Raw genomic sequence first — 24150 nt, 5'->3', positions numbered from 1 at the left:
AATTTGGATAAGGGCTCTGGTCACTTGGGAGGAATAGAGGAATGTTGTCAGGGCATGCAGAGATGTGACAAGGAAAACTAAAGCCCACTTGGAATTAAATCTGGCAAGAGAGGTCAAGGACTACAAGAAATGCTTAAGTATGTCAGTAGCAAAGGGAAGACTAGGGAAAATGTGGGCCTGCTGCTGAGTGAGGTGGCTACCCTGGTAATGGGATGCTGAGAAGGTGGAGATACTGAATGCCTTCTTTGCTTCAGTCTTTACTATTAAGGCTGACCCTTGGGAATCCCAGAACCTGACGTAAGAGAGAAAGCCTAGGGAAAGGAAAACTTCCCCTTGAGGCAGGACCTGGTCAGAGATCAACTAGGCAAACTCAGTGCACACAAATCCATGGGCCCCAATGGGATACACCCACAAATGCTGAGAGAGGTGACACAAGTGACTGCCTGGCCACTTTCTGTCATCTTCAAAACGTCATGGAGAATGAGAAGGGTGCCTGAGGGCTGGAGAGAAGCAAGTGGCACTCCAGTTATCAAAAAAGGTAAGAAAAGGAAGCTGGGAAATTGTAGGCCAGTCAGCCTCACCTCTGTTGCTGGGAAAAGTGATGGAACAGCTTATTCTGGATGTCATCTCCAAGCAAGTGGAAGAGAAGAAGATTGTCAGGAGTAACCAACATGGATTCACCACATGGAAATCATGCTTGACCAGTTTGAAGCCTTTTACGGTGTCATGACTGGTTGGATAGAGGAGAGATCAGAGGATATTGTTTATCTTGACTTTAGCAAGGCTTTTGATACTATCTTCCATAACATCCTTGTAAGTAAGCTTAGGAAATGTGGGGTAGATGAGTGAATAGTAGGTGGAATGACACTATTCTGCAGTAGTGCAAGATGTTAAGACTGACGCAATTGTTTAGCTACGGCATTATGTTTTTATTACTTCAAAGAGCTATTCTCACCCCTTTAAGCATATGTCTGCACAGAGTTAAACATCTTGGATCTGAAGTAGCAGAAGATACCTAGCATTTCTACAAAATTAATGGAGGAGACTTTGGACATCTTCTGGCGATCCAGTTTGTGTTCAAAGAAATTGTAGTTCTAGTAAATATGAGTAGATAATTTGAAACTACGTTTTCTGTGCCTTTCCCTAATCTTTCACCCAACTCCGAAGTGGTATCTTAATTAAATGTGAAGTAATACCTAAACTAGGTCATTACTTCTCCACTAGTGAAAGCAGATGAGAGTAGAAATTGGCAAAAACATCTACATGTCTAAGGAATTTAAGTAACTGTGTTTATAAAAAAAAAAGGGGGTGTTGAAACATTGAGTTATTCAACTAGACATTGAAGTTTTCAATGAGGTTTCAAAATAACCAATCTTGGTGTGTACGCTCTGCATCAAGCATGCAGCACATTTAGCGCATAAATTCAGCCACAATAGGGAAAAAGGTGATTTTTAAGGCAATGAAATATTTCATCTTTTACTGCAATCACACATTTTGTTAATGTTACATGTTAACATTTCTACATGTACTTAAACTGAACTTACTCCTTTTTGGTCAGGGAATAAAAACGAAAATAAAATGTACCATAAATCAGATGCATAAAAAGTTTAAAAAACGCAGGAAGTGAAATGTAGATAAACCAGTTTGTTTCCACCTTAACTTTTTTTTCTATTTCATTTCATCAATTCAGGTTGTTTTGCTTTCTGAGAGGAAAAATATCTTTCTTTTTTTCTTCTGCTCTCAATCACTTTAACATCACTGGGAAATTCTTATATTTTACTTCAGGCTGATGAAAATACTTGCAGATGTGCAGAAACGTGTTCTACGTATGCTTTAGAGAATGCCTGCTTTAGAAGATGCAGTGAGGATAAGACTGATACATAATGGCAGCTGATATTTTGGTTGACAAGTTTCAGCATCTTATTTTAGGTCTATTGTCCTGGTTACGATAGATTTCATTGAAAGATTTGCAACAGCTTCCTGATCAAAATTGTCTGTCTTTGGTTGAAATGGAATTTGGGAATTAAACAGGCTAAAGGAGAACCCAAATTTCAAGGGCAGATCAGACAATCCTGTAAATCTTCAGTCATCACTCTAGAGGCAGACTGAAGACTGCACAAATTGTTTCATGGGAGATCTCCAAGCAGAGTTTAAAGTTTTTGGTTTTGGAGAACTGGTGTTTCTTCATCTTAATCAAATTCTTGTCTGTGGCTGAAATCTTTCTCCTTTCCTGCCACAAAAAAAAAAAAAAGACCTATCTTTTCCCAGCTACACCTTACTCTAGAAAGAGAAACATATGCACGTTCTGAAGGCGTGCCATTAAGGGGAAAAAAAAACATCTTTGAGCTGTTACATTACTGAAACCTTTGGCAAATGCAGGAAAGGAGGACTTGGCACTCAGAAGCTGGTTGCAGCTGTGCTTTAATTGATAATCTCCAGTGATGCCATGACATAGATCGTGTGTTAAAATTTGATGCTACTTTTTAGTTCAATATTTCATCTAATCAAAATTGCTCACAAAGATGTATAATGTTTTTATGCATACATGACAGTTCAGATGTGACTGTGGAACAGCTTTTTTTATTTGACCTGTGTGATTTGTTCATTGGACAGTAACTAATTTGTATATTTAATAAAATCTAGAAATGTTTAGTCTATCCATGTAAAGCCTTAAGAAAAATCCCCTCATTTTCAGAATACTTTCTGCATGAAATTTTGATGCACTGGTGTAAGTGTTCTTTTGGGGGTTAGTAATGTGATTTATAGCTGCCAACTGAAACATGAAGTGTTTAGAAAAAAAGTGCATATTTAATCTGCTATGGTTTTTAGAGACACATCTGCAGTTTGCTTTGTTGTAGTTTTTAGATACATACTCAACTTTTTTCTTCAGCAAGTCCATCTTTCTTTTGTAGCTAAAGCTGGTATGTAAGTTTACAGATAACAATATACAGACTGCATTAGACAAGAAGACTTGCAGATAATTCAGACTGGAGATAAGTAGAGCTGAAAAAAAGACAATCATAGAAATGTCGAGGTATAGGTAAAGCCCCTTACTAGAGGTAGGATAAATATTTTCACTTGCTGCAGGAAGCGGAGTGGTAGTCTGTCTTTCTAAATGTTTTGTAAATATTTGGAACCTCTGCTGGAAGTTTTCAAAACAGTTTTTAGAAAAGCTCTTCGTACAGACACACCCAGAAGATTGCCAATACTGTCTGCTGTAACTAAATGCAGGAATTAACATTCTTTTCCTGTGTGCATGCCATAGCTGAGTTTCTGGTTAGTTTTATCTTTTTTTCTTTCTTTCTTTTTTTTTTTTCCTCCTTGTAAATCTTCCCAAACGTCTCTATCCTGTGTCCTATTTCATGAATAGTTTAGGACATACCCATTTCAAAAAAGGAAAATTCAGAAAACGTGGTTATTCTTAAGCGTTGTGGCAAAGCTTGTGTTTACACAAGTAAAAATGGCATTTACTTATTCAGATTTTTTTTTTTTTTTGCGCGTAAGTGTATCAGGCCCTCTGTCCATCATGGGCCAGTTACTGAGGCTGTATGCCTGGTGCACACCAGTTGCAAATCTGTGGCCACGTTATAATTCTGTCCTCGGAAAAGGTTCGCTGGTTACGAGGTTCATCTAACAGCACTGCCCACTCAGCAATTACACAAATGTAAATGGGCACAGGAATAGGTAAATTTTAAAAACCTGTTGTTTTTTTCTTTAAAGAACTGTTTTTGAATAACTTTTTGAATAGAGATGTGAAGCATTTTCCATGGCACCGTGTTTATTAGCACAGATAAACGTCTTCCTTTGTGAACCGTTTAAAAAAAAAAAAAAGTACTGGCCAGCAGCTCCTGGAGGAAGACAGAAGAGCACTGTTACAGGGCCGCCGTTTTACAGCAGGGGGCGCCATTTCACAGCAGGGGCCGCCATTATAGGATGCAGCAGGGTTGCTGCTGCTCTTCCTCCTGAGGGTGAGGGGTGAGAAAGCGGAAAGCTCGAGGCGGTTTATGGCTGCAGGTATGGGGTCAGGGCTGTGATGCTGCTTAGAGGAGATATGTGAGTGATCTCAGGCCAGCTCACATGGGGTGACAGACATAGTGTGTCACACCACGTGGGTCCCAGGACTGAGGTGCCTCTGTGAAACTGCAGCTTTACCTGCTGTCTGCAAACTGAGTTCGTGTGCTTCCTTGTTTACCTTGTGACTGGTAAGGGTGCTGGATAGTGCAGCTGATAAGATGTAGAACACGCTTATTTATTTTTTTTACATTATGCATTGCATTTCTTTGTCAGCTTGTGGTGCTCAACTGGTACAGTGCAATGAGTGCAGGCAGAATCTGGAAGTTTTCTGTGGAAAACCATCTTCCATTTTTCCAGCTAGATCAACAGCTTAGCTTTATTAACTTGGATCATTTGTTTCATCCCACGTTATTTTGAAGATGAACTGAAATAATAGGTCTCTTGTTCAATAAAACTCAAATTTATCATAGACTTGCGAAACAAAATTGTAATGCAGTATGTGTAAGGCAGCATTTTATGAACTGACCTGAACGTGGAAAACTGGGGAAAGAAAATACGAATTCTGATACTTGATCTTGAAATTTTGCAAGTATGGCTGTGGTGTGTTTGAAATAACTCCCTTACTAAAGGAAAACATTCTAATTCTTTCTACCTGATTAGAATTTATGACTGTCTAAATATGCTTATGTGGCTGAATTACAAGACGTGTGTGTATGTTAAACTGGTGACTGTGGAAAGTAACTATGATATAAAACTTAGAGAAAGATCAAAAATCAAGATCAAAATCAAAAGCTGATGTGACCAGTGGACTTGAATAGATGTAAGTAGTCTGAGTGCTTGTCATCTATCCACATGATCTTAATGTTGGCAGCCTGTTGAAAGTGATGCGTGGGAAACCAGTGCAAAGTGCTGATTTATTTTATGCTAATGGGGAAAAGTCCATATTGTTCAAATTAAATCCTAAAGCAGGATCAAATCATCCAGCCAAGCCCATCCTATGGAGTTTCATTGAAACAGTTAGTGGTCTCTTCTGTGACCTCAGAGTTATAAAAATTAAACAATGTTAGGGGGCTGCTGTTTTCAAGTGCTTCTGTCTGCTGAAAGCAGCTGAGATTCTCCTGCAGATGGCTGTTTAAGTTAAAAGCCAAATAGAGAGATCACAGCAATTAGTGCACATTGGCTTCTAACTGCATCAGAGTGAATAATGTGGGAGACATAAGCCAGGACTGTGCCTCAGTCTGTGTTTTTTCCCACCAGAAACTGAGTACCAGCAATTCTTTTCAATTAGAGGAGGGGGGGGGAAAGAGGAAGTTAAAAAGAGGAGGGAGAATTTCTTGATGCTTCACTTGCACAAAATAAAAGAGATTATGCAAAGATGGGAGGAAAGAAAAAGTATTTCATAGGGAAGAACAGCCTACTTCACGGCTCTGACTGGATCTGTTGTACACGGTTTCTTCTACGTTCGCCATATAGTGCCTACCCACAGGCTCATTGCTGGCTCATAGCAAGGAATGAAGCTATCCCACTCTTATTGTATGTTGCTGGAAAAGCAAAATAGGGCTTCAGCATTTTTACTTATAGTAACTGAAGGGAAAAATGATTTATCATCTGGAAGATTTAGAATTTCCTGAGGGAAAAGGAAGAGCCAAAACACAAATTCACATTTTATTTATTACTGGAGGAGCTCTTCTGTGTAAGAGCTATACTATACAACATGGTAGTATGTTTCACTAGGACAGGTAGAACATTATCCAATATTAAGTACCTCTTCCATCACTCCTGAACATCTTTGAAGTTCTGCTTTCCTGAAGGTTCCTAGCTTTTCACTGGAATGACTTGGAGCAAGGAAATTGCATTGGAAGATAGTGATCAGAGAATTTGTCTCAGTTTTCAAGTCAAGAAATGCCTCTGATGAATAATCAAATGCAAAACCATCATTTTTTCCTTCGGGTCCTTTTCGTCGTGGGCTTGCAAAACAAAGGCTAAATGTTAAATGGCCATTGTTCAAGTCAACATTCTGCTTTTCCCTCCAGCAAATGGAGTGATATAAATTTGATTACTTTATGTTATTGAGTTGCCATTGAGTGACTTGTCATTAGCATCTAGGGACTAGTAATCTGTAAGTTCGTATTTATTCCACTGGTTGACTAGTGCTGCAGTAAAAAGGTTTATTCCTGAAAAAATGAAAATGTAGATTGCTTTCTACACTGCTGGTATAGCTTCCTTGAAAACGAGGAAACGAGAAGTCTGCAACTAATAAATCAAAACCAGAGGTACTCTTTAAAGTTGTCTGAGGAGAGACTCGGCGGTGGTTCTCAATGATCCTTGAGAGAGCTATTATGGTCATTGGGAGAGGTACCTGAGGAAGAAAGTAATGTCATTCAGTCCTGTCAAGAAGGGCCAAAGGGAGAATCTGGGGAACTACAGGTTGATCATCCTCACCTTGGTCCCTTGGGAAGGTGATAGAGCAACTAATCCAGGAAGCAATGTCCATCATGAGCAGGGCAAGACACTGATGAAGGATTTAGGAAGGGAATGTCATCCTTCATCAACCTCATAGTTAACTCCTATGTGATTACTGGCTTGTTGGAGGAGACGAGAGCAGTGAATGTTCTTCAGCTTGACTTTAAAAAGGGCATTGAGACTGTCACCCATAACATCTTCCCAAACAATCTGATGAATAGCAGACTAAGTGGACAGTGAGGTGGACTGAAAGCTGGCTGAACTGCTAGCCTTAAAGGGTTGTGAGCAGCACTGAAGTCCAGCTGGAGGCCAGTCGTTAGTGGTGTACCTTAGGGGTCGGTACTGGAGCTGTGTCAGTGCAGAATAGAAAACTGTGAAGCTTGATGGCATCTGACAACTGCGTGTATATACACAAGATTGGTGAAAGGACACAGAAACTGAATCTGTGCCTGGAGGCACAATTAAACTACCTTAGGATTTAGCAATATAGATTATTTCAAGTAAAGGTTACTGGGGCCAAAGGAGGAAGTGTGCTTGGTGAAGAGAAGAGTCTCAGCCTGACTGGAAGCTTCTCAAGCAGTAGAAGAATTTGTTGTCAGCCAGCTATGAGAGCTGGTGACGAAGACAAGAGGCCGTGGTGCTAGCCCTTAACACAAACATTTGCAATTGCCTGGTGTGAAACCCCTTGTGTTGCTGGCAACAGAAAGACAGGGTCCCTGCCACTGCTGATGCCAGCAGGGGGCAGAGGAGAAGCCAAACCAAGTAGCAGTTTCATCAGAGTTCACTTAATCAAGCATCAGGTGAAATACAAACCAGACCTGGGGACTCAGGGTAGCGATGTGCACCAATACAGATGGGATTTTGTCACAGGAGCCTGGTGGTAAGGCATATCTACAAACACAACTTTCACAAAACACTTGTTTTGTAATGTTGGCAAGCAATTGCAACCCTTTATTTTTTATCAGGAAAACTAAAGATGAAATCATAGCCTACCTGCTTTTCTTCTTAACTGAAATGTGCTTTTCAGTCTTCTCTGTGGTGTGCTTTGGTAAAGAAGTGCAGCACCTTCTGCCTGTCTGCCTCACCACATACAATTTCAATATGAATATCCAGCTACGTATATATACATGGAGATCAAACCCTTATTTCTTATTCTTCCTAGACCATTTGGTATTATTATTGGGAGTATTTAAGCATGGTAACTTCGTGTTGCATTATTGCAATTTAGGATTGAAATTCAGTAGTTTATTCTAGATGAATAATTAATAATAAAATCAGGTATTTCTAAGGCCCCTGCGTTTTGCGATACTTAAGCTGGACCAACTGTTATCCCTTAATTGTCTTACTAAAACCCAGCTGACGTAAGGTTTTAAGTAACATCGCTCATCTGTGGAAAAGATGGTAGATAATGACAGCACACTCTACCTGTCTTATATGCACGAACTTACTGCTGCATCGAGGTTTTTTGCTGTTTCTAATAATGCTTTTTTTGAAACTGTGACAAATGGCTGCAAGATTCAAACTTCTACAAGAAAAAAAATGACTGCATTGTTAGTATTCAAGAAATCCAAGTAGCCACTCTTCTCTCCTGAATGTGTTTCGTCTTCTGTCTGCAAAGTATGTGACTGGTTTTCATTGTGAGTCCTCTTGAGATGAATCTCTGACAATCTAAGCATTGTCTCCATCTGTTCAGTTACTTGCTGTGTCTCTGTTTCGGAGGAGAAGTAATTCTTTTTTATCAGTACACGCACGCTACCAAAAAGGACCCTGGTTATTTTTAAATGAGATTAGATCTTCTTGTATGTGTCAGGTGTGTAGACTGAGATCAGTTATGTAGAGGGGGGCTAACGTCACCTGATGCTTTGAGACTGGTGTTGTGGGTTGTTGATTTGAAAGAATTTTACCTTTCGTTATACTGTGTGGACTATTCAAAATCTACTGTGATGGTAGTCTTGGTTCTTTTTTACCAACACTTAAAGATCTGCCAAGTCTCTTGCAAAATGTTCCTGCTACTAACTCACTATGTTTTTGTTTGCCCTGTTGGGATAACGCTAACTAGCTTGGTTTCCTTCCTTATATTTGCGCAGTATTTCTTTGCGTCGGGAAGAAACAGCTGATAAACGCTGGGTTTGAAAATTATTTTCTTAAAATTCAGTTTGATGGAATCATGGAACGGCACACTCCGCAATGCACTCCAAACACGTTTATCGATGCCGAGAAAGGAAGCCATTGCAGTTGGAACAACCCCCACCGGGCGGCAGTGTTGACTGCTACAATTACCGTCAATTCCTATTAGTCCGGGACTTTCCCAAACGTCGTTTTGGAATTATTTCGTGATATTAGCGTGGCGTTAAATATAAAGACATATGTCTCGCATGCTTAGACCTCACATATAAGAAATAAACTTTAATTCCCTTCAGGAATGGTGTGAGTGTTGCCTTTGTTTGTGGCAGTATCCAAAGGATTTTTGGGAAATGCAGCATATCTCACTTATCCCAATGTTTCTATCGTCTGGTTCAACATATTTTCATTATATCTTACATATGCTATGAATAGCTTGGTTCTGTTTGCAGATTCTTTGGATGACTATTTCCCCACTTACAAGGAACTTCAATGAGTTTAATCATACAGATTGCAAGTAAAAAGGAAAAGCTGTGATTTGGTTGTTTTGGTAAACAGCTGTCTGAGCTGTTTTAGCTGAGTGTTCTTTTTTCTCACCTTTTTCCTTCCGAGACCAAGCTGTAAAATGTGTCATGATTACACCTGACTTGTAGTAGCTTGCTCTGTCATTATGTCCCCCTTCCAAAAATCTGCTAGTTTAGTTTCCAAGTTTTAAAAAATTCAGCCTGATATTTAAGCAGGAAAGTTTCTTTTTCCTTCTTGGTCATAACATATGCCACTGTTAGAATTCTTCTTCCATATTGCCTGATTTTCTAAGTAGGTAAAAGTTTCAGCTGAGCATGTTGCATTTAGGCTGTCTAGAGCCTCACTCTCTCTACCAACACACAGTGAGGCATATTTCTAGCTGATAAAAGGCCAGCATGGCTTTTTCAGGACTAAGATTTGTACCTGGGGATGCGAAACTCTTGCTTTGTAATGAGCAGTTAGATACTTGTCTTCTGTAGCTGTCTTATGTAGCCAGAACATAAAGCAGGAGAAAAGCACAAAACCCAAGGGAGACCTTACCTTGCAAATCTTTTCTGTATTATGTGATCCTGAGATGTGGTACAATTTCTTAAAAACTACTTCAATGAATGGAAATGCAGTAGTATATCATAGTAAAGTACTGGTGACAGTGGATTTTTGTAACCACTTCAAAACATTTAGGACAAAAAAAAACACAAAAACAGTTAACATTTGTGCTGACTGATGTAGGGCTGAGCTCTTTCTTGACTTCTCGTTTTATAGTCCTACCAAGTAATAACCCCAAGCCAGAGAGATGGATCAACTTAGTCCACTGTGCCTTCGTGTATACCACTGTATTTGGAGTGCAGTACTCATGTAAACTGTGAAAGCCATAATCACCTTATACCTTAAAACACTCTAAAAAGCAGAATATTTCATCTTAACAAGCAGTTCAAGTGTTACGATTTGGGAACTCAATGTGCATCATGCCAGGAATTAGCAGGTACAAAATAGTTGCAAAAACCAAGGTGTTTTTGTTAGGTATGTAGAGAGATTGAGATTAAGATTCTCAGTAGCAACATTAATTGTTCCTGCAAACATTTTGCTCCACTGTGAGTGGTTCTGATACAATAAATACACACATCTACATAACACATCTACTAAATGTGGTAGCCAATACTGCTTAAAAATTCTCACAGCTGTGATACTTGTGGTTCATTTTCAGCCTTGGTAGCGTTACGTTAAATTGTCAATGCTAAGATCAGTTTTTCCCAGCAGCGGGATTCTCTGTAAACAGAATTAAACAGGATCTGTCCTAAATCAAGGTTTTCTTAGAAACCATTCATTGGATCTTTATTTTTGTACTCACTGCCAAATCAGAATATTTTGAGAACTATCAAGTGAGCAATGAAAATACACAGTGGATTTTCCAGGTGGGATTTTACATACTGCTAATGCTCTGGATTTTCAGTAGCAATTATCACTAGAGAACTTAGAAGTATTTCTTTCTCGTCATAGCTGGCTAACTGCAGTGCAGAAGTCAAAAGCTTGTTTTATGTTTTTCCATTTTCCTGTTGGATTTGGTTGGCTTTTTAGTGCAAGATCTTAAAGATCTCTGTCCATCAAGTAACTATGCCAAGAAGCTGTGCCAAACTGATCTTAGCTGCTTCTTCATGGCAGTACACGGCTCCAGAGGAGCTGAGAGATGGTCACATGTGCTCCCTCAGAAATCCATTGTGTTCTCTGGAAGGCTGGGACAGACCCTGGTTGTAGTCTCAGGTTGGATCTCTGACTTCTCGTGAACCCCAAGTCCATTGCCTTTGTCCTTGGTTAGCGTACTTTTCAGATGTGATTCCAAAAAAAAAGAAAAAAAAATCACATCACAAGTTGGAATGATGCCTAGAATCATCATTCTAGGCAAAGATGATTTTTTTTTTACCTACAGAAAATCATATTCACAACAGGATCTCGCATGTCAGTTTCCTTACCAAGCTTACTCTTAGCTCAGCACAAGCTCTCTTCCCTTCCTGGGTCAGAATGGACAGATTCTCTTGGTGTTGCCCCAAGTCTGCTTAAGTATTTTACACAGCCATCAGTTCAGGTACAGCATACTCCTGGTTCTGGGGTAAAATACAACTTACTTTTATTTAAATGAGGCCCAGAATAGCTCTGAATCCCTTTGAAGCAGCATCTGGTGTCTTATCTGTGTCCTTATTTCAATCCCGTTTTTAATTCAGTGGCATAGATGTTAATCAGTCATAAGTAAGACTCACTGTACGTTCTTACTTTGACATTCTCTCTTCTCTTTTTTTGTGTAGGGGATCCAAATGACTTTCCGATGGTGCTTGGCATGCAAGGCTTAGCTGCTTTTTAATTTGTGTCTGCAACTGCTTCACAAAGATAATAAATTCATTATGGTTGTGAGTTGTACTACCATCAGAAATGAGCCAGCATGTTAGGCTTCTCTTTCCAAAATCTTTTTGAACTTTTAAAACCTAGCTTAAGCAGTGAAAGAATCCAGTGGTCCATAGACAGTGGTCCAGGACAACCTTTTCCTTCATTATTTGGAGACGTGGTTTTCCTTTTATAGCCAAATAAGCATCAAAGATTCACAAAGTTGGAAACTGCATGTTATATGGGCTTATGTAGAATGACTACAGTGCACTCTTTTATTATGAAAATCAATGTGGTACTCTTTTTGCACTTCAATATTTATTATAGACTGAAAAGCTAGTAAGTGAAATGTTATGAGATTCATTATGTGTAATTTAATAGATTGTAACTAAACCATTCACGCTCAATAGAAATTTTAAATGCAGTGTGTTTTGTTATACATGATATTGAATATAATATGTATATCCAAGATAGTTCAGTCATGGTTATGATTCTGTTAACAATGATTAAGTGTGAAATAAATTTTCTATTACTGCATCGTTTAACAAGTAAGCTGCACAGATACTGAGTTCTAATCCAAGAAATATTTTCACATATGCAGGGAACAATTGCGAAGTACTGATGAGCCTGCCAGCACAGAATGACTGTATGCCAGAAAAGTAACAAATGAAACCTTGCTATATATATTACTGTATGAACCATTGGGAATATCATAATTCTGGGTGTTCCTAACTGGATGCCAGAGATCTTGCTTCCTTCATGGTGGTCAAGGGAAGATGCAGAGCACTGCTTTGCTGGCTTGTACAACTAAAAGAAAGATGTAATTTTTCTCCTTTAGCTAAGCTGGAGAACATATGTTTTGCAAAAGGAGGAGAGGGGAGGAAAATCAGCTTGGGAACAGCCAGTATCTTGATTTATGCAACTCCCTTTTGAAAGAAGGGTAACCCTTAGGTTCAGGCAGAATCTTCAAGTCATTTCTGATATAAGCCAAAGTGAGCTCAAAGCCAAAAGAAAATAGTTCTTTAAAACTTCCTCTACCTTTTAGTATGATTATTACATTTGTTGGAATCTGTGAGATGAAGTGAACAGGAAAACAGCTCAGTATCAATACTTCAGGGCTGAGAACCTGGCAAAGGCTTCACAGCACCCCTAGATGAGAGCACCTCATTGCTCTCCACAGCTCCATGATACGCTCACAAAGCACAGTGAGACCTGAGGGACCTCTGTGCTGTAGTCCAAGCCCATCAGGGGGTGTTACTCCATTTCAAATCTTCCTCTCTGTTATGCCAAACAGAATCTATGCAGAAAGATGTCCGTCTACTGTTCTGCTACTCAATCTGTAATAACTCGTGTTTTTTGGACCTGGCTTCATATGGTTTGTCTGCGTGGAAAGAGAGTGGGTGGCAATTTCTCTACTTGCTAAGCTCTTAGAACAAGGTACGAACACATTGCGAAGTGCTGTTGAAATGTCCAGTTGTGCAGTTGTTCTTGCGGCTTGTTTCTCCTACCCCTGCAGCTATAGACCTACAGTACCAAGGCGAGTGTTACAGGATCTGACCAGCAGTGGCACTACGTACAGGAGAAGGCATTTCAAATACTAACTCAGTCTTTCATGGATCAGTTTGATGTGCATATTGTCAAGTACGAAGTTTTACAGGTGCAGTCTCAGAGAGAAAATAGGGTGTAACACAACGTAATGTTCCTACTCTGTAATTTTTCCCAAGTCACCTTCATTAATCAAGATTCAAAGTTGGTAGCATAGACTCTAAGTCATTCTTAGGAGATAACAGCAGTGTTGTCACACCTTCAATTCAGATAAAATATAGTGAGTTTTACTCTGTGGGGCTTAAAAGTTAAAAAATGTAAACAACAGTTGAAGCTGGAAATCCTAGCTGAAGTGTTAGGGATTGCGGCGAAATCTGCATTCCAGTAAGCATAAATGTTCTCTGCTACTCAGCACAGTGCCCCTTTTGGGTCACTTTAAAAGAGTCTGATGCTGTACTCTCTTTAAGATCGTTTACAAATTGTATTAAATTGTCAGTAAGTTTTGGACAAGCTTCTTTCTTGATCTCTAAAAGCTTCCAAGTTCAGGTGCCAGTGAATGTGCTTTAGGCCTGTAGTATTGGGTATGTCTTTTCCCCGGGTGCTGTCTTGGGCAGAACTGTTTAAGAAGCTGAGCAAGGGCTAGGTGGCTGAACATTTGATCCAAATCTGTTGTTTGGGCACGTAGAAACATTACTTCTAACCTACAGAATAGAGAAAGGGGTGAAATATATCTAGCAGCACGAATTTTAAAGTTCTAAACTTGGAATTTTACTGTTATGATGGCACTGCTGTCATGCAGGTGGCATTTGCCTTTACAGGTGATATACCAGATTTTGAAACATCAGCCTGGCCTGGTTGTAATTGTGTCTTCATAGACTGCAGGCAAAAGCCTGTACTTTGAGAAACGCTGGCAACTTTTATTGAGGTTGTCATTACAGTAAGTTAATTGCTTTCTGAATTGGATTGGTAGCAGAGATCATTCTGTTTCTGCAGCTATTTAGAAGCAAAATGAGTAAAGGAATTGTGTAATTTCTTTCCAAGGAGCACACAGGATGTTACAGTGAGTTAAAGTGCACAAAGGGACCTCAGCAATCAAAGAAATAAGCTTCTGTTCTTCTGTATGGCAGGAGAGAATGAAATGTTTGTTAGTGTCCTCTTAAGAGAAAATTGATAGGAGGATCTTCAAGCGCAGAAATGATGTTATATGCTAAGAAATAATCCACTGCTTCGTGGATGTGCTGTCAAAAATAAGCAGTCAAAAATAAATTTCTGGAAGGTTAAAACTGCTTTCAGGCTAATAATCTTAACTTTGCTGTATAGGTTGTGTGGTTATCGGTGATATATAGAACATTTATCTTGTCAAGACGACAAAACACGTCTTTCTGAATAGAGATCAGTCAAGCAGCTTGAAAATAGGCAGCCACTATGTAACCTTCACACTTTCCAAGAATGGGAATTATTTCTTGCAGCATAGCAAGACCTGTTAATTCACATTCACGGTAGATCCCACATGGATTTTCATGACAACGTTTTCTCTTTCTCTGTGTGTTGCAGAGAGGGTAGATAACCTTCTGAATGGTGATCTCTGTCTGGTTGGTGCAGCTGTAGCAGTTCTGAGACTGTCCTTCCTTACCCTGCGCTTAGCGTGGACCGAATTGGGGTTACTCAATATGCTGCATCAGGGCACATGCTTGCCTCAATGTTGTTAGGCCACGTCTGCTAATTCCCTGACAAAAGTCCAGTGAAAAATGAAGGTGTAAGCGATCTAAAGCTCTGGGATCCGAATGCAGTTTTTGACTCGATGAATGTGATGCAATTCAGGTTTTAAGAACTTGACGGTGATGATGGAATGGGAGAGGAAATGAATTTAGGCAGAAGAGAGATTATAGATATGCAGAAGGAATATGTTTGAAAAGCACTTCATTTTCAAGTGGTCTGTGCAGTGGGTATCTGTCAACAGTAAGTCTTTCTGGTCACTGATAACGCTGTTATATTCCATCCACACATCCAGTTGCAGGATCTCTTTCTTCTAAAATGTTAAAAAATTTGAAGGTATTTGCCATGATTTTTAATGAAGCATTTTGTACCTATAAAAGCTTAAATCAGAATGATGCATGGCGAGGTATTATACAAAACTGGGGAGCAAATCTGCTATGTTATTTGGGAGATGTGTTTATTCTAATAACAGGGTGGTTATTCCTGTGTGGCAACACAAGGTGTTTGCCTTTCAGTAATTACTAATGAGCTTAAGAAATTCACAAGTTCTTTACAGATCTGAACTAAGGAACCAGTTCTCTGCAAAGAAAAAGCACTGGCAGTAATGAATCTCTGGGCAAAGAACTGAAGTGTTTATCAACACTGAATAGTATTTCTCTTCGGGAATCAGTGACGTGTTTGAGAACTGAGATACTTGGGCTTGCAGGACTTTTCCAAGCTAGGGGATTTAATAATAAAGGGTCACTTTTTATATAAACTCTGTTTAGGTATGAGTTATAATCTTCTGTTCCTTGAAATCTACCAAATACTTGTGTCGTCATTTAAAAAGAACTCTTATTTTTCATGCTTTAGACTAAAAAATAGGATAGGATGTAGGATTAGGTGTATTTCCTCACTTTTTCTACTCAGCTGTGTATTTGCTATCAGTTGACAGAGCCAGTTTAATAATGTAGTTGACTGTCAGGTAGAAGTGGCCATAAGATGCAATTTGGTTTTGTGATTGCTGTGAATTAGTGCTGTCAATGGGAATATCAGATACACTCGCAAAAATAATGGCTCAGTGGTTACGTTAGAGAAGTGGCAGTAAAATGTCTCTATACCACAAGCATTGATTCCCATGAAAGAAGTAGTGAAATGCAAGCAATTTAATTAGGAATTTAGATAACTTATATGATGTTCTATTTTTCATTTTATTTGTATTTATTTATTTATTTCCAAAATATTTCTCAAGTAAAAAACATATGAGTCCTGTATCTAAACTAATAATAATTTCAGGGAACAGGTGATCATTTTTTCCCAGTTAGTTTTAATTCTTTCCTCCAGCGGACACACAGAGGGGGAAAAAAACACTTTTCTACTGTTTTTGTGTACTAATCCTACTTACCTTGTCTGCGGTGTTCTGCAGCCCAGCTCAGAGTCCAGTACTGTTTGCAATGTAAACGTGAATCAGATTGATTTATCAATCTGGTTCACTGAGTTCCACCAAAATGAAATTAAAGCCTAGAAGAGAAATTTAAAAGGTTTGCCCTTACAATGGCAACCATTCATAAAACTAATTGGAATACAACCTGACTCATTTATCTGCAGAAAAAATAAAGCCTGGAGAAACAAGTCAAATTAATGTTATTTAAGACATCCTAAATTGTCCTACATCACTGTTTTGCAGTTCTGTAAAAATAATAGTTCTTTGGTGGCTCTTTTTTCTCAGGAATTCTGCTACAGTGTAGACTTAAAATTGCACCTTATCACAAGCTGACTGCTAACAGTGAACCACAGCACCGAATCATTATACGGCTCAGTGCTTTAGTTATGAGGGCACCTTGACCACGAGTTAAGTTTTTGTAAAAGATCTTAGAAATTCAGATGATATAGTTAGACTGTGTTTCACTAAACATAATTATTATGGTTTGAGGTAAATTGTGCCTGGACTGTGTTATTTTTCATCTATCTGTATTTGTTCCCATTTGATAGCCCGAGGATCTGTTTCTAAATTCTGAGTGTTCTTTTTCAGAAACTATAATCCATGTTCCCAAATACTGGATAATACCTACGAGACAACTTCATGAGTAAAAGTTGAAGAAAGAGAACAAAGTATAAGATTTTTCTAAACAGTTATAAATATTTATTTGAATAAAAATAGAGTGTGTCTTTACTTGAAGGGATTGAGATATTCTTAGCTTACCATCAGAGGATGTCTCCATTCATCTGCTGGAGTTAGTTCTGCCTACCACAGAGCACAAAGGAAGGACTTTTTTTCAAAGGCAGCGGAGTGGCAAGATGTTCCTTCACGCGGTGATCATGTCATTTAGATAGGGGCAGAATAGCTACATGGAGTTGACAAGAGTAGAAAAGCTGAATAATCTGACATCTGTCAAAGTTGATGGCTGTGGGAGCTGGTTGTGATGTGAATGAATTCAGGCGAAGTTTTACTCCTGCAAATTATTTGAAGAACGTCCTTCAACTGCCCTTTTTCCTTTCAGTTGACTAAAGCATTTATGAGTATGTTCTTGACAAAATACAGGTGGAGAAGCACGGGTTCATGCCTTCAGCCCATGTGTATTTTTGCATGTTTAGCATAAGTAGCTTTTGCAAATCTGAGAAGTATTGCACAGTTCTGTTCAGCTGTAGGCAGGTGGCAGAGTGGCTCCAAGAAAGATAGTAAAAGAAAACCAAAAGAAAAAATAGTTCACTGTTTCAAGCATCACTAAGACTACATGCGTTCCTTGGTGCAGGAGTACAGGTTTTTGACAAAAAGAAGCGCTCGCCCCCTGCAAATTCTGGGAATATAGTAAAAAAAATATAGCCTTTTACTGAAGAAGAGAACACAGACAAAGAATATCTTATGGTCATTCATTTTGCAATAAGCAACAATTACAAACAGATCTTTTCTCTAAAGATATACTGTAAATGGTCAAATATCAAAATAACTAAATGATTTTTTTTATTCCCTTATTGCAACAATAGCATGGTTAATCAACTCCTTGAAATGTGGTCTCTGGGGCTGATAACGGTCTCGAGAATTCTCTTTCTTGAACCCTCTTTGCTGTTCTTTTGACCTCTCATGACAAGGGTTCTGAAAATTAACCGTCACTTGGAGAGAAATAGAAGGCAGAGGAAATTACGGATTTTATTACTGAGAAAAATTCATTTTGAATTTTTGAATTATTTGGATTAAAGAAATAAATCTGAAATAAATAAAGCATGCCTGAGTCAAATTTGGCTTAGCAAACTTAGCAAATGAACTATTGTCAAACCTGTATTTTAATTCACAGGTTTCTCAAGAAGTTTTGAAGAAATCATCTTTTGCTCCGACTGTCAGTGAAGTATTACCCTGAGAAGATGTGGGAAAACAGAATGCAGAGCAAGCCCTGGACAGAAGGTATGAATAAAACCTGACTAAGAGAATGGTCCAGAATGCCAAAGATATCTGTCAGGATAAAATTCACAGGTAGAGATGATATCTCCAACAAATTCATGTGAAAATAAGGAAAAGTAGACAACATCAGGAATGCAAGGAATTACATTTTGTGTGTCTGAAAATTTATCTGATTTTTCCAGCTACTTACACATACTGCCAATATCTTCAGGTCACACAGAGACACAGCAAAATACTGCAAAAATGTCTCAAGCTTGCACGGAAATGCAGTGTCTCTCTAACAGAGGCTTTAAACTCCAAATGTAAGGCTTATTTGATTGTAAACAGCTAACATCTAGACCCCTCAGTTAGAAGATATTGTGGATTCATCCACAGACACAGATAATTTCTTTCATTGATGCAATATCTTTTAATCACAATTATCCCAAAGTAAGTGCTAAAGTAAATTAAATATGTAGTGAGAAATGAAAAGTGGGGGAATAATGGGAATTGAAACTTAAGTTTTGTTATATCCAAAACAAAAGTAATAGAAGACATTAACTGTAAGGTCTTGGTAGTTCTGCATTAAATGTAGCTAGTGCTTAATATGAGATTTTTTCTCACACTGGTTAGTAAATAACTTCTATGAAAAGCTTGATGAGGTGCAAATAGTTTCACGCAGCATGGAAACTTGTAAAAAATGATAAATATGGCAAGATTTTGCTTTTAGTGAAGGGATTTGCTGGCACTTCATTCCCGAATGCTTTCAGGGTACTTGGTATACAGATCTTTATCTCATTAGCTTTGATAGCCAGTAAACTGCTTTTCATATTCATTTATTTGTTCTAAATTGGAGTGGTTTATAACCTGAACTTCAGGGCTGCTTCCCTGGATATCTCTCTGGCAAAGCCAGTTTGTAAGTGACAGCTCAATCGGAGATGTTATTACTGTTCAAATAATGTAGAAGACTAGTAATAGAGTGTTAAACTATTCATCTTATCAGCCATATCTTTCAGTCAAACAGGAGCTACGGCTTATCTCTGCTTTCAAATAAATCTGCATCTCTTGATGCTCTGAGAAGATGGGCCACCTGTCATTGCATTTGCCTTTCTGAAAATTACTTTTCAGCATTGAGAAGTGAGACACTTAACATTTTTCACTGCATTTTTTTTCTTGTACTTACAGTGTGTGTTTTTTCATATTGTTTGCTCCAGAAAGGTTGCATCATCGTTAAATGGGGTAATAGTTCACTTTTATTTTAAAAAAGAAAAAATGAGCTACTGAAATAACAAGTACTAAAACTAGCTTCTCTTCCTTTAAAAGGAAAAATGTTTTAACAAAAAATCCTTAAATGTTGTTTACAGAAGTCCTTTGAAATGAACACTTCAGCCTGCTTTGCGTTTAGGTCACTGTGCAGCAGAGGATCAAGTAGCTGACAACTGCTTTTCCATAGGCTTCTTGACTTTTTTGACCTAGCATAGTCACAGGTCACTGGTTATGATGACAAAGTCAGGAGAGTTGGGAGTCTTGGATTGGAAGCAGCGTTTTTGCTAGATTAATGTATTTGCCAAGCTAATACTATCCTCTTAATGACCATAATCTCCTGTGTAATAGTTTTACCTGTGATTATAGGAAAAACATAAATTCTGTGTGACGGTCTTAAAGAATAGGAAGGAACAGCGTACAAACATACATATTTGTCACCTCAGTTAGAGGGAATCAGGTGACTTGGAAAGGAAGAGAATTCTTTTTCAACTGAGAAATGCTAGCAGTGCTGAAGAATTGTCCCAAATTCATTTCCCTGAAACCATATGGGAAATTCTACCTTTTTTTTTTTCCCATGAAACTATCTGAAATTTCAGTTTGATTCCTATTTCATGTAGATAAAATGAGCAAGACTAATTTTTCACTTCTTGTGGACTCAAGATTTTGTAGGTAAAATATGGCAAGATTTTAAACAAAATGCCTGTTTTTCTTTGTTTTATTTTCCTCTAAAAACTTGTTTTTCCATGGCCAAATTTTTCATAACTCTCTGCTAATGAATTTTTGTTTAACGAGGCACCTGGAACTAGTAACTTCTGTAAATAGGTGTTTGGAGTCTAGGTTTAAAGCCCCTGTAACAAATTCTCACGTCTGATGACTGCTTGATGTCACTGCATGCTGCTTAAAATTGCTTTAAACGGTCTAGTTTAGATTGCTAAATCAGTCTGCTTTTATATTGAATATCTTTTAAATGACAGCTGAAATGACTTCAGTGTAACAAATAATCTTCTTGATGTCATGGGCTATCAAAGCAGCTTTATCTCGTATCAACAGTTTAGAAGTTCAGTCTTTGTCACTCTAGTATGGACACATACAGCATATGGTAGACAAACTTTTGCTTCTTAAAATGAACAGATCTGAAGAAAATGATATAACCTGGATATAAGCAATGGGAACTGAAGAAGGAGGAGGAGAAAGCAAAAATCAATAACGTGCACGTGTATTTAATGAGCTAACAACTTTTAATCACAGCATCTAAACTCAAAGGGCAAGAGCCTATTCACCTTATCTGAGGTAGCACCACTACACAAAGTGTAGTTTACTTCTGACGCTATTTTATAATGAAAGAGGGAAGCAATAAACTTTGAGGAAAATGTAAGACTGTCAATTTGTATGCCAGTTACATGAATTTAATATTGCACAAAAAACTGGATCTGCTGTCTAATCCTTCAAGATAAAATCAAACAAGTGTAATGCTTTTTCAAATAGTAAAATAATAAAATTTATGTATAGTATATATGTATAAGTCAGAGTACTCAACTTGCAGAGCATGCTGTAAAGCTCATACTTCAGTTTCTTTAATGTATGAAGCTCAAATGCTTTCAGGATTAGAATATTTGTCACGTCTAGGTGATACCTGTTAATCACAACTGGTCAGAAGTTCAGCCTCTCAAAACTAACCTTGAGGAAAAAGTAGGCTGTGGAAAGGAAGGCTATTGGTATGGTGGTCCCAGAAAGCTCTGTGAGATGTTGTTCTGTGGAGTACAATGCCAGAGTGTCAGAGGAAAGAGACAAGAGGCATCAATGTAAGCAGAACCTGAAACAATGTCATGTGTGAGATAGCAAGACTATTAAAAACCTACATCAACAGGAAGGGAGAAAGGGAGGCAAAGGGAAGGTAAGAAGTAAAATGCTTTAAATTGAGGAAATAGATGTAAACATTTTCCTCAGGGCATTCAGGTACAAAGTGGCTTGCCACTAAATAAAAGAAACTAACAGTGCATAACTTCGGATCCTCATCTGCCCTTTTGGAGTATCAGTTCAGGTAAACCTAAATGAGAAGCAGATGGCAAAGTAATCCTCATGTGGATTGTGGCCAATCCACGCTTACAAGAAGCTGTAAACTGTTGTCAGGAAATTACATTTATAGAAAATAGTGCGTTGTCATTCTGACCTGCACAGTCATAATTTTTATTTTGAGACTCCCAAAGGATGTGGAGGGTGGGAACAAAGAAAAAAATACACCTTAAAATCCAAGTGTTTTGAACTGTCTGATGCAATTGATAAACTGTTCATGGAACAGCGGTGTTTCATCACTTGGTTGTAGAGATGGGCCAAGGTAGACAAGTCTCTACTTCACAAAAACTTGCACTGCTTTTTGATTTCACAAAAGTAACTATTAGGACTTGGATTTAATTGTATCTAAGCCACCAAAATGTTTTCTGAGTATGGCTAGGTATGGGCCCAGAATAAATACCCTATTTTCTTTTTAGTTTTCACAGTTGAATTTTTCTAACACAAATCTGAAGCATTTGATATCCTGTTGTCATTTGAGCTCATAGGATGTTTAGGGGAAATGTTTCATAGTATAAGAGTCACATTCATTTATAGTAGCTGAAGAGCAATTCTCCTACTCGTGGCTATTTTTATCTGTGGTAAATTACCACTGTGAGAGGACCACTGTTAATTACAAATGATTGGGATGCTGAATATACAAACATCTGAGTTGCTAAGATAGTTATATAAAGTACAGTTTTTCTCTATTGCTTCAAAATTTTTGTTCCTCGTTTCCTGTGTTCTCTATAATTGCATTGTTGAAAATAATTCCTTGGTTGAAAGAGAAGGAAGTTAGAAAAGAGAAAAGCTTTCCAGGCTTGTGGGGAGTTGCCAGATAAGCTGCCGTATGTGGTTGCCAGGTGCTTAGTTATTTAATCAGAGCACGTTTTGCCATTACATTTAACACAGTCGGTAAGCACCTCCTGAGTGGAACCCAGTTGTGACATACATACGGGTTTAAAATATCATTTGCAAACTGCTCTTCATTTACGTAAAACTTTCTGAATTGAAACCTGAAAAGAACATTTGTCAGTGATAAGAATAAATGAAAATGGCCTTTTATATAAACATTCTTAATTTTGTTTTACTGCATTTGTTACAGATCTGTCTTAGTGTGCAAATTTTTATGATAATTTTGCATTTGGAGGCATTGTCCCAAGAGGAGTAAGCTACAATTTCAAAGACAATCTTTGCTACTCAGAACTATTCCATTTTGTAACTAGCACCTAAACTCTGAAGGCTAAAAACCCTGACTCATTCAGTAGAATCCCTTCTCTTCTGCCTAGAGTTTGCCCAGTCAGTGTCCGCAAAACTCATACCCTTTTTTCTTTAATTACACTCACTGTTTGAGAAAGCAGGCATAATCAGTGTTAAGAGGAAGGCTACTTTCAGAAGGCTCTGTTAGTTCCTTATGCTATTAACTCCCCAGAATAATTGTTTTAGGAGTGTGTGTAAGCAGAGTTAAGTCAGTCAGGTAGCACTGGGAGAAAGGAGCCTTGCCTGGACAACGAGACACAGCAACCTCTGAGAGCTGTGGTATTGTGCTGGGAACAAAGTGAGACTTTCTCCTGTAGCAGTTTGAAAATTTAAGCATGAAATAACTTGATATTGGTTCCTTTGTTATAATTAAGCATTGTACTTTTTCTTTCTTGAGTGCCATGCTCCAGCATTATAGTTCTGTATTAAAGCTAGGAGGCAAATGAATGGCAAGAAAATGAATAGCAAGACTTCAGTGGAGAGAAGTATGGCTTTTGTTCTTGTTTTTCAGAGTTTTTCAAGTTATTGATGTAACTGGACCTATTGATTGTCTGAGAAGAAAGGATTAGACACAAGTGGGATTTGTTAAAACCACACATTTCAGATATAACAAAGTAAGTCAACTGTGAAGCTGAAGAAGTTGGATTTCCAAGAAGTCTTTGAAAACAAGGGAATATGTACTGCTCCCATAAAGAAAGTACGTCAAAGAGAACGAGATTAGTCAAATGATTTTAAGCCTCACTGCCAATCGAGTATTTTAGGTAACTAGATATGCTACATAAATCTTTGCTGGTTTGCTGGTTCTCCTTACCTATGTAAATCACACTGATCCTTCTAAATCTGGATGATATATAAAGCAAAGCACTGACAGTGCCCACATTTAGATCAGACAGTGGGCTCTATTATGCATCTCAGCTTTTGAAATGTTTTCTCTGGGAAAGTGAAGAAGGAGGAAAGTTGTTTCTGATTTTTTGGGAGTTGAAAAAGATAGTGTCTTGACATATGCCAGCAGGCACACACTGCCTCCACAACAGAACTGTATTCAAGGCAGGCAACAGGGGACTGGCCTAGCGTAAATCAGGACAGGGTCTGGTGTTTGTGTTAATCTAGTGGGTGCTTGCAGCCATTACAAATTAGTAAACTGTTTAAAACACTCTGCTGAGATACCTGAATAAACTTTTAATAAATAATTTTAATAAATAACTCATTGGTTACTGAATGAAGCTTATCTCTGTGTTTTGATTCTGAAGGGATCTGAATTCCCTTTCTTATGTGCCATACCTAGCAAAAGACCTGTATCTTTTTCAGGACGTCAGTTGTTCAGCTGCAGAAGTTGTGTGGACAAAACTTGTATGGAAATGATGATGTATGTATACCTACACTAGTACAGTTGGAATCTCCTCCTAATTGTCCGGGAAGATGACTTACTGCAGAATAACAGGAAGAATGCTGTTGGTTTCCTT

General features: G+C 38.2%; 1 long non-coding RNA gene across 2 annotated transcripts in view; it reads left to right on the top strand.

The window, feature by feature from the left end:
* The window catches only part of LOC104910536, a 31337-nt gene extending 7483 nt beyond the window's left edge, over nucleotides 1-23854 (top strand). The window contains exons 1-3 of one of the 2 annotated variants that reach the window (XR_793168.2): nucleotides 3870-4014; nucleotides 18030-18136; nucleotides 23199-23854. This is a non-coding gene — a long non-coding RNA (uncharacterized LOC104910536). Of the gene's footprint in view, nucleotides 1-3869; nucleotides 4015-18029; nucleotides 18137-23198 lie in introns of those variants that run through there. The other variant, XR_002113973.1, reaches the window with a different exon arrangement.
* The last annotated feature ends 296 nt before the right edge of the window (nucleotides 23855-24150 follow it).

This window comes from Meleagris gallopavo, chromosome 4 (genome assembly GCF_000146605.3).
Source record: "Meleagris gallopavo isolate NT-WF06-2002-E0010 breed Aviagen turkey brand Nicholas breeding stock chromosome 4, Turkey_5.1, whole genome shotgun sequence".
NCBI lineage: Eukaryota > Metazoa > Chordata > Aves > Galliformes > Phasianidae > Meleagris > Meleagris gallopavo.
The sequence above is the reverse complement of the archived record's forward strand: the minus strand, read 5'-3'. Positions and strand labels throughout refer to the sequence as shown.